The sequence below is a fragment of the Argopecten irradians genome, chromosome 6 (genome assembly GCF_041381155.1).
Source record: "Argopecten irradians isolate NY chromosome 6, Ai_NY, whole genome shotgun sequence".
Lineage (NCBI taxonomy): Eukaryota > Metazoa > Mollusca > Bivalvia > Pectinida > Pectinidae > Argopecten > Argopecten irradians.
Genome location: NC_091139.1, coordinates 37,004,737 through 37,014,589, shown reverse-complemented (window position 1 = coordinate 37,014,589; position 9,853 = coordinate 37,004,737). Strand labels below are relative to the sequence as shown.

The 9,853-nt window shown below is 32.5% G+C and overlaps 1 pseudogene; it reads right to left on the bottom strand.

Annotated features, from left to right (window-relative positions):
- Positions 1 to 1,512: 1,512 nt before the first annotated feature.
- Positions 1,513 to 8,820, bottom strand: LOC138326500 (uncharacterized; annotated as a pseudogene).
- Between the last annotated feature and the right edge of the window lie 1,033 nt (positions 8,821 to 9,853).

The following is a 9,853-nucleotide window of genomic DNA, read 5'->3' as shown; positions in this document are numbered from 1 at the left end:
CCAACACTCTTATCCCCTCATCATTTAATAAAAAACATCCAAACTCTATTATTTTCTACGTCCTTTATTAAACACCATACCTTTAGTTTTTTTCTATGTTAGCTTTAAAAATTTCCAAAGTTTACAATATTCATTAAAAACATTCAACTACTGAGATAATCAAGGTATCGTCAGCATAAAGGAGAATAAATACTTTTCAATAAATATTCAAATCTATTTGTAATTTGGTGCTAATATTATTTTTCAAAATCAACAAATATACAATAAAATTTACATATCATTATTTGTGACAGATTAATCAATGAGCGAAGAGCAAGAATATTATCAATGGTAGAATAAATTTTACGAAACCCTGACCGGTTTTCACATAAGTTTATATCTTCTGAGTATTCCATTAGTCTTTCATTCAAAATACTAGCAAACATTTTCCCCATACAGCTGACTATTGCGTATTGTGATTGGTCTAAAGCTTGAAAGCGAATAGTCGGACAAACAAAGGCTAAAGTCGGTAAAAATGGTGTTAATATATCCAGTGTAATTTCTTATGAAATAGAAAAATAAAATCTCCCATCAGAATCGCTCAGTATGCGAAGAAATTAATATATATTATAGGAATCTCAATACGTCTTCCCGACGGACTATCAGTGCAGTTCACTCTTAAAGGCCCACTACCTTTCCGAAACGGTTTTTTATTTTTAAAATGGGAATGTAAAACGAGAAAAACGAGATTGATAATTTTGTAGAGTTGCAAAAGTTATTAACTTAACGTTAATACTACACTTATTATCACCTCCTAAACAATTAAATTAAATTAAATTAAATGTTAATTTTCATAACGCGGGTCGTCTTATGTTTCCCCCCGTCGTCCTAAATACCGCGCGGTAGTTATCATATATTACGCAGGAAATCTTGCATATGTTTGGTGTTGTAACCTCATCTTAGGCCATCGGTATATATTTTCTGAGGTTATTAATGTTTTTAAGAAATCTGTATATTTTGCTACGGAAAGGTAGTGGGCCTTTAACATATCGTGTTGACATATCCACGCAGCCTCGTTTTCAAAGAGTTAGGCGAATTTATATTTAGAACTGTGCTAAATTTACACGGGGCTTCCCCATAATTTAAATGGTCAAAACTGGACACCATAAGCAGAACTTGACCATCATTATGGTATACAAGGACTTTTGGAAGGCCAAAGAACGCATTAAGACTGGTTTCCTTTGCCCGACTATTCGCTTTAAGATTCCGTAGGTGAGCCTTTATTTTTTTAAATTGGGATAATACTACCTCTAAGCCATTTACTAGGAATCTTGCCACTATTGAAAATAGTGTTAATTTTTTTTTACCTACAGATGTGACATTTTCAAGGTAGAATGTTTAATATATTCATTAGATATATTGTCATCTGATCGTGCCTTGTTATTTTTCAAAGTTGTAAGAGCTTTTTCAACTTTATCCTTGGTTACATCAGAGGTTTTTTTAGGACCTTCAAGTAAATCAGTAGAATCATCATCAACTCAAGCGTTGAGCTCTTGTAAAAATACTATTAGGTTTTCTTTTACCATTTCCATTCAGTAGCTTCCAATAATCTCTTGGAGTTTTAGTTTTCATAGCTTTGAACTTTTTGCGAACATCATATTTGTAGGTTTTAATTATTTTATTCATTGTATTCTAAAAAGCTTTTCCAGATTCTTTATTTTTATCATAGAAATACTCGTTTCGACGCCTTCTGTACTGCCCTTACATCGTCGATACGTTTTCTAGCCTTTTCATAATTAAAGTCAAACCAATATTTATTGGAATCGACTGACCTCTATATAATTTTTTTATAATTTACATTATACTTTTCAACATGAATTCCAAGCAATGTTTTGACCGCATGCAGTAATATGTTACAACAACTATACTATCTACCAACTCGTCAATATTAAGTTCCAATGGGTCATTACTGTTATGAATCATCAATACTATTAATGAAATCCGCAGTCTTTTCAGCATTCCATTTGTTAATTCCTTCTTCAATCCCGGAGGGATTGTCACATAAAACTGTATTATTCAAAGCATCAGCAAATTGGTTGTAATGATAATGAAATTGGGCAATGTGCATCAAACAAGAAGGAGTCAATATCAGCAATTTCAAACTCATCAATATATCGAACAAGCTTAGATGAACATAGTATATAATTTATATATATATATAATCAACCACTTTAGCGTTTTTACAGGTAAGTTTGCCAACACTTTTATCGTTATAGGTTCGACCGTTACATATAAAAAAATCATTAAATTTACAAAAATCAATTAAGCGGTTTCCTAAAATGTTCTTTTTTCATCACAATTTGTTCTATAATTTATAAAAGTATTATCAAAAACACTAATATCCTGGGAGTCATTAAGAATTTTATCGATATTGTCAGGATATGTAATTATTTACCAAAGTAATTTGTTATAATGTTACATGAATATTAATAAGGAAAAAAGTCATTGTAACAACATCAGGTAATTATGAAATACAATAAGAAAACAAAAATAACAGGCGTCGAAAAAGACCCAGCGAAACATAATAACATAGATAGGGTAATATTACATGTAGATATAGTATTTATTTGTTTACCTGTTTATAACCTCTGATATCAATTGCCCCGATGACACTAATGATATTATTTCACGAAAATGAAAATGAAAATACATCTGGCGAATTGCCGAATACTATCAGCCTTTATCGTATCTAATAAAATGAACCAGACATTATGTAACGTGATCATACATCAGTTTGACTTTTCACCAGAGCAGATCCTTAAAACATGGACTATGCTTTCTATTTTAAGGCGCACAAGTAAAGAGCTGATATTCCCCTTCTTTCATATCTTTCATAATGAAAGGCCAAATTGAATATCATGACCAATATATGAATTGCTTCCATGTGTTTGTAGTATTGATTCATAAGTGATATTGCCTAATTGAATAGGCGATATCTCCCCTGACTTTAGTGAGATCAAACCCTATTTAGTGAGACTACATAAAATGTACATGTATTATAATAGATGATGCCACCTGTACATTTTTGATAGACGATATCATTCAAAGTAATATCATCAAAGAACTTTTAAAGATATCTTGTTTGGTAATATAAAACATTAAATATTAAAACGACGTCCTATAAAGGAATATAACATGGCAGAACTGGTCTTCCACTACCTTCTCAACGTGGCCCTGGCTGTTGTTACCAATACGAACCTCAAATAAAAACAAAACAAAAATGTCATCAAACAATCTAGTGCAATTAATCTTAATATAGCGATGCACTTTTCGTTTCCCACAGGCACCGTATTACCAGCAGGACTGTAAGAAATGTAACGTTGCCTGTAGTCCCTACAGAGTGAAGCCGCTCCAGTGTCCTAACTGTGGACAACAGGCAAAATCCTGTCGCTTTCCTGACAGGTCGAACGATCAGCATGTAAACCCAAGGAAGGCTCACCTTAGCGAATACTGCCACAAGTGTAAGGCCGTATTCTTTGTGGACACTGATCAAGCCTTGTCATCTGAGTAGAAACTAAGCGGACTGGTGAAGCGTTATACGATGTGTCGAAATGTTTAAAAAGAAAACGACATGTAATTTCGTCAAACAGACAAAAACTTACACTTTTCAACTTTCCTCTTTCACAGTCTTAATTACTAATTGAAATTCAGGACTTAAATTAAATAAAAATAATCTGTAGATCTCCAGAAACAATTAAATCAACATATGTATTGTCATTTTTCAATCAGATGTTGACATCAATGTAATGTTTTATTAATCAATAAAATAATGAATTCGACGACACCCTTGTTCTCATACGATTTAATTTATGTTTGAAGATGGCTTCGATTAAGAAAATAAAACAAGAATGTCGAAAAGGTAGCGAAATGGTACATCACAACCAACAACAATCTTTATATGTTTGGACACATCTAGATAGTTTTCAAACGTTTATACACTCTAGATTGCACCTAGATTTTGATTAAAACATAAAATGAAATCTAAAATAATTCTATGAGCAATAGGGTAAGTTCAAAAATGTGTTGACTGTGACTAAACCACACACACAATGACAAACCTCATTGATAGCATTTATCTCTCTTTAAATTTGATATGAACGAAAAGTACTGGCGTTCCTATAATACAACATTTGCTATCGATAGTCCATAGTGCGACTGTTGTTTTTCTGTCTCAAAAACGAAATTGAAACTAAAAACTACTGTACGTAGTATTTTCCAGGAATACTCCTGGCTGAGTTCCCAATAATGCGGTTGGTTATTGCACGTTCGTGTTGTTCTCAGTCTTGTTTAAATGAAAACATCATGTTAGATGTCCCTAATGTCAGGCGCCATATATTGAAGGAAAGCAACTTGATAGGTCAGAATTGGTTTTTTCTCCCATACTTCACAGGAATATCTCGTGGTTGCTAGGGAAAAGATAACTCTTTCTCATCGCTCGAACATTTGTGTACAGAACTGGTCGAATCCTGAACTCGTCACATATAAGGCAAATCCTGATTATCAAAATAGCACTATGTTTCAATACACGTTTAATCTAATGTATTTTATATGTTATGGAACAATACTTGATTTTAAGATATGCAGATATATGCTGAACTATTTGAAAAACCTCGAATTTTTAGCTTTTACCGACTTTTACTGTGATACCAGTCAAAAGTCTGATATTGTGTTTTTATAATCAATTTTTAGGTAGATAACCTTGTTGACGTGACATACTACTAATTAGAAACAAATCAAATACAGGTAGAAGCTGTCGGGATTTTTGTTATTGTCTCATCCATTATTTATGATTGATGCCATACGCATCTGGTTGAAATATCAGAGTACGACTTCTTGGTTTTCATAATACTGTTGTTGAACTAAGAGTTGTAATCTGTTACTAGTAAGAATAATTTCTTCCGGGTGGAAGTATTCATAGATCATTTGACAATATCCAATCAAGGGTCACGTTTTGGTGACCTTTCAAGTTGGCCAATCAAAATGTTACTTCTAGAATCTTAGAAGTGCGTTTAAAGGGACAGACGGACATTTTTTTCTCTTTTTTTTATAACATATTCGATTATGGTACACAGCATTTGTTAAATGGATAAGATGAGCTAAGGAGAAAAAATAATATTGTTAATTAACCATTATAAACGTACACAATTTTTCAATGTTTTTATGTAAGCAGAGTTCATTAGTTCATTAAACGTTATAACATTTGGCCGTAGCCAAACATATTGATCAATATACATAGTTCTTTGGGCGGATAAGGTACTACATTCTAATATATAATGAAATTCATTGCCAGTTTGCTGACTATTACAATGTTGACATTTTCTTTCAGAGTATAAAATCTGTTGTTATCGGCCTGTTTCAACAATAAATTTATGGATGCTTGTAGGAAATTTGCACAATGTTATTCTGTCTCTATCATCTTAAATATCTAAAACTTTTCAAAATGATGCGTATTTTCAAATATTCTATAACTTATAGATTTAGAGTTATTCACATCACTCTCCCAGTTCTGTAAATACTTGTCATGTAATCGTATTTTGATAACCTGTTTTAACCTTTAAGGATTATAATCAGAAGTAAATTGTTTATTCCACAAGTAGCTCATCTCGCACTTGTTAAATATTTTACAAAACATACACATGTAACAGGCTTATTTTCAAAAATGATGAATGTAACAAAGAAGTCGGTATAAAGTTCCATTAAATTGACTACTTTTAGAATGAGTCAACCATGACCAATATGAGATTAATCTTTTCAAATGGGGTAATACCAAGCTTCCGTATACCATATATTTAAGGAGTACTGGCATAATTAAAATACTTAAAACAAAGTAATAATTTACAAAATTTCAAATGTACACACACGTTCAATTACTTTGAGATCAGTAAAACCCGATAATTCATAACAAAATTACAGAAATCAATTAAAGTTACTAAATCATTAGATTTACATAGATTTCTTAGGGTTTTGACTTCCTACAAACGTTCTTATACCTGAAATTAGAAAGTTTTCAAAATTACTGGCATAATAAAAATACTTAAAATAAAGTAATAATTTACAAAATTTCAAATGTACACACACGTTCAATTACTTTGAGATCAGTAAAACCCGATAATTCATAACAAAATTACAGAAATCAATTAAAGTTACTAAATCATTAGATTTACATAGATTTCTTAGGGTTTTTGACTTCCTACAAACGTTCTTATACCTGAAATTAGAAAGTTTTCAAAATTACAACATTTAATTTGAACTATTGGCAATGTTTATCAACGTTAAAATATCGCCAAACACAACAAGAAATTGTATCTGTCGGCATTGAACATCTCCGAGTTCGGAATCGAGGTCGCTGAAAATCTCATCCGGCTAATGGATACAGATGTATTTTATCGGTTACATTGGCCTGATTATGCGTAATAGCCGATACATTTACAGCGTATCTCAGTGGCGTAGAAAGAAACGTAATAGGGGGGGGGGGGGGGGTTGGCCAAATTGCCATGCTAGCGCCAAAGGTGCGATATTTTGGTGTTGGGGCGGGGGGGGGGGCGACAATCTCCTACGAGAAAAAAATATTACGATTTAGAATGGCTAAGATGAGTTTAACGATGCATTTTGATGAATTTGCGAGCGCCGAAGACGCGAGAATTTGGTGTTTGAGGGGTCCGGGGGTCTCCCCCGGGAAATACATTACGATTTAGAATTTTACGACGCATTTTGATGAATGTGGGAGCGCTGGAAGGCGCGAAATTTGGGTGTTTGAGGAGGTCCGAGGGTCTCCCCCGGGTAAAAGTATTAGATTTAGAATGGCTGTGATGAGTTTTTATGATATGTTTTAATGATTTTAAAGCGTTCTTAACATAACACTTTTTTTATTTAAAGTTACCTGCTTTAAGAATTGGTAATTGTGAATGCCGTCATATCTATGCAACTCGATCTAAACATACCGGCTTCACACCATCGGTACATTGTTGTTTAACACAAAATAATTATGAATTAATTGTTTTGCTAAGTCATATAAACAGATGAATCTTTTAAGAGACATTTTTTAAAATAGTACGTAGAATCCCCTGATTGACATTTTAAGTCTAGTTCATGAAAATGTGCAGGAGGACCCTTTTTTCTATCAAATGTGCAATTTTAGAACATTTCAGTCGGCAAAAATGGAGGGGGGGGGGGCAACAAGAAATGTTTGCCCTCGTCCTGGGAAACGGGGAGGCAATAGCCCCCCCCCCCTGACCCCCTAAAACCCCGACCCCACCTCCCACACACCCGCTTCCTACGCCCCTGTATCTACATTGCCAAGTAAAACAGCATAGTTCTATGAAGCTTTAGAGTATTTGATGGAAATATGACAAGAAGTGAGAGGTATTTTCACCCGTTAATTATGTATATATTATACATGAATACAGGTGTACATGTACATTATTAAGCAAACATATATATACATAGGTCTACAATGTATATGTAAGGTATATTTTTTGCTTTGAATACATAAAAGTACACATAAAATTTAGATATATAGTTAGGCTGATTTTTTAAAGTAAATCAGATGTAAAAAAAGTTATATAACTAGTGACATAAAGGGGAATGTCCATTAGACGGATAGAGACTACAACTAGGTATATATAGGGAATGTCCATTAGACGGATAGACACTATAACTAAGGATATATAGGGAATTTCCATTAGACGGATATATGTTATAGCTAGGGCTATATAAGGAAAGTCCATTAGACGGATAAAGACTATAACTAGAGATATATAGGGAATGGCCATTAGACGGACAGACATTATAACTACGTGTAAGGATATACAATGTATACGGAATGTCAAATATTGATATAATGATAAAAGAAATACACGTATTTACTTAGTCCGTTAAACATGCCTATATTTATTAGTTTTTCGCCATTTTTTCCTTATTATAAAGTCTATATATTAGGCCATTTTTTAAAAGCCTAATAATATTTGCAGGTTTAGCGGAATAGTACATAATATCATGACAAATGAAAATAAAATAATGGTAGAAGCAAGTATAAAACCATATAATATAATGAAAACCCTTCTTTATGGCTACAAAAACCTGTACAGTATAGGATTATTTACACTTAGAAACTCTTCACAAAACTTTTGCATACGTTTCAACATTTATTAGATTAACACAGTAATCAGGAACCTGTAGTCGATAAATTTGTGTTTTCAGTCGATAGTAGATATGTCCATTAGACAGATGAGATTTCCTTCGATCGGATGTTTGGAATGTTCACGCGTCGCGCATGCACATAGGGGTTGTTTACACTCGCCGAAAGATAATAATATGAAATAGTGACTAGGTCGGTCCTATTTATTTTCAGTTTTTCTCCATTTTGAACAAAATTGTTATACAAACTTTTAAATATTGTTATTAACACAAAGTACACAACTTTTACAATTAATTTTAGTCCTATTATTCTTTTTATCTTTTATTACATGATTTTTTAGCGATTTAGTCCCTTTAAGCGGTTTCCTAAATTGTTCTTTTTTCATCACAATTTGTTCTATATTTTATAAAAGTATTATCAAAAACACTGGTATCTTGGGAGTCATTAAGACTTTTATCGATATTGTCAGGATATGTAATTATTTACCAAAGTAATGTGTTATAATGTTACATGAATATTAATAAGGAAAATAGTCATTGTAACAACATCAGGTAAGTATGAAATACAATAAGAAAATAAAAATAAAAGGCGTCGAAAAAAACCAGCGAAACATAACATATTACGCACAGATAATACCACAACATGCCAAGCTTTTAGATAGGGTGATATTACATGTAGATATAGTATTTATTTGTTTACCTGTTTATAACCTCTGATATCAGTTGCCCCGATGACACTAATGATATTATTTCACGAAAATGAAAATGAAAAATACATCTGGCTAATTACCGAATACTATCAGCCTTTATCGTATTAAATAAAATGAACCAGACATTATGTAACGTGATCATACATCAGTATATCGGTCAGCATGCCAGGACCACGTCAGTACGGGTACTTCCTCTGTCCATCCTGTAATGCTAACTGGGAGAGTGCTCAGGTCTTTTCAATGGGAAACGGGGTTAATGTACGTATGTGATGAAAATATGAAGCATTTAAGAGTGAAATTTATACTAATTAGATTTTTTATTACATCTTAGTGTATTTAAAGTTATTATAAAGTTTTAGCAGGAAATGCTGAAAAATGAAAAAATTTATAACCGAAAAAAAATCAAGGACACTGAGCACTGATACCCTAATTTTATTTCAGAAAGACCAACCTTTTCTCTTTTGAACTACATCATTCTAGAAAATGTTAGTCATCAAAACTTTTTCTACAGAGCGTTGAATCTGTAAAAAGCTGTAAAAATTGTATTTTCATCTTCAAAATTTAGAGGGTAGGGGTAAATATACTGCTATTCTGAACAAAACCAATGTATTAATCGTGTGATATTATTATTTCTGAAAGAAAACATTGGTATTGCCAATTATGCAAATATTTCCACTCACCAGACAACCAGAAAAATAGTGCTTTAGGTGGTGTTGTTATGTGTATGGTCAAAACAGTGATATTCCGATAAAATCACAATTGCCGTCCAATAGCTACTTTAGATTCACAGTAAATCAAAATCAGGTACACCACCATATTATTTTTATTTTCCATTTTCATTTTTTGGTATATATTCCTATTTCCAAAAACCGATATTAGAAAAATGTTAGTCATCAGATAAATTTGACTTTTCACCAGAGCAGATCCTTAAAACATGGACTATGCTTTCTATTTTAAGGCGCACAAGT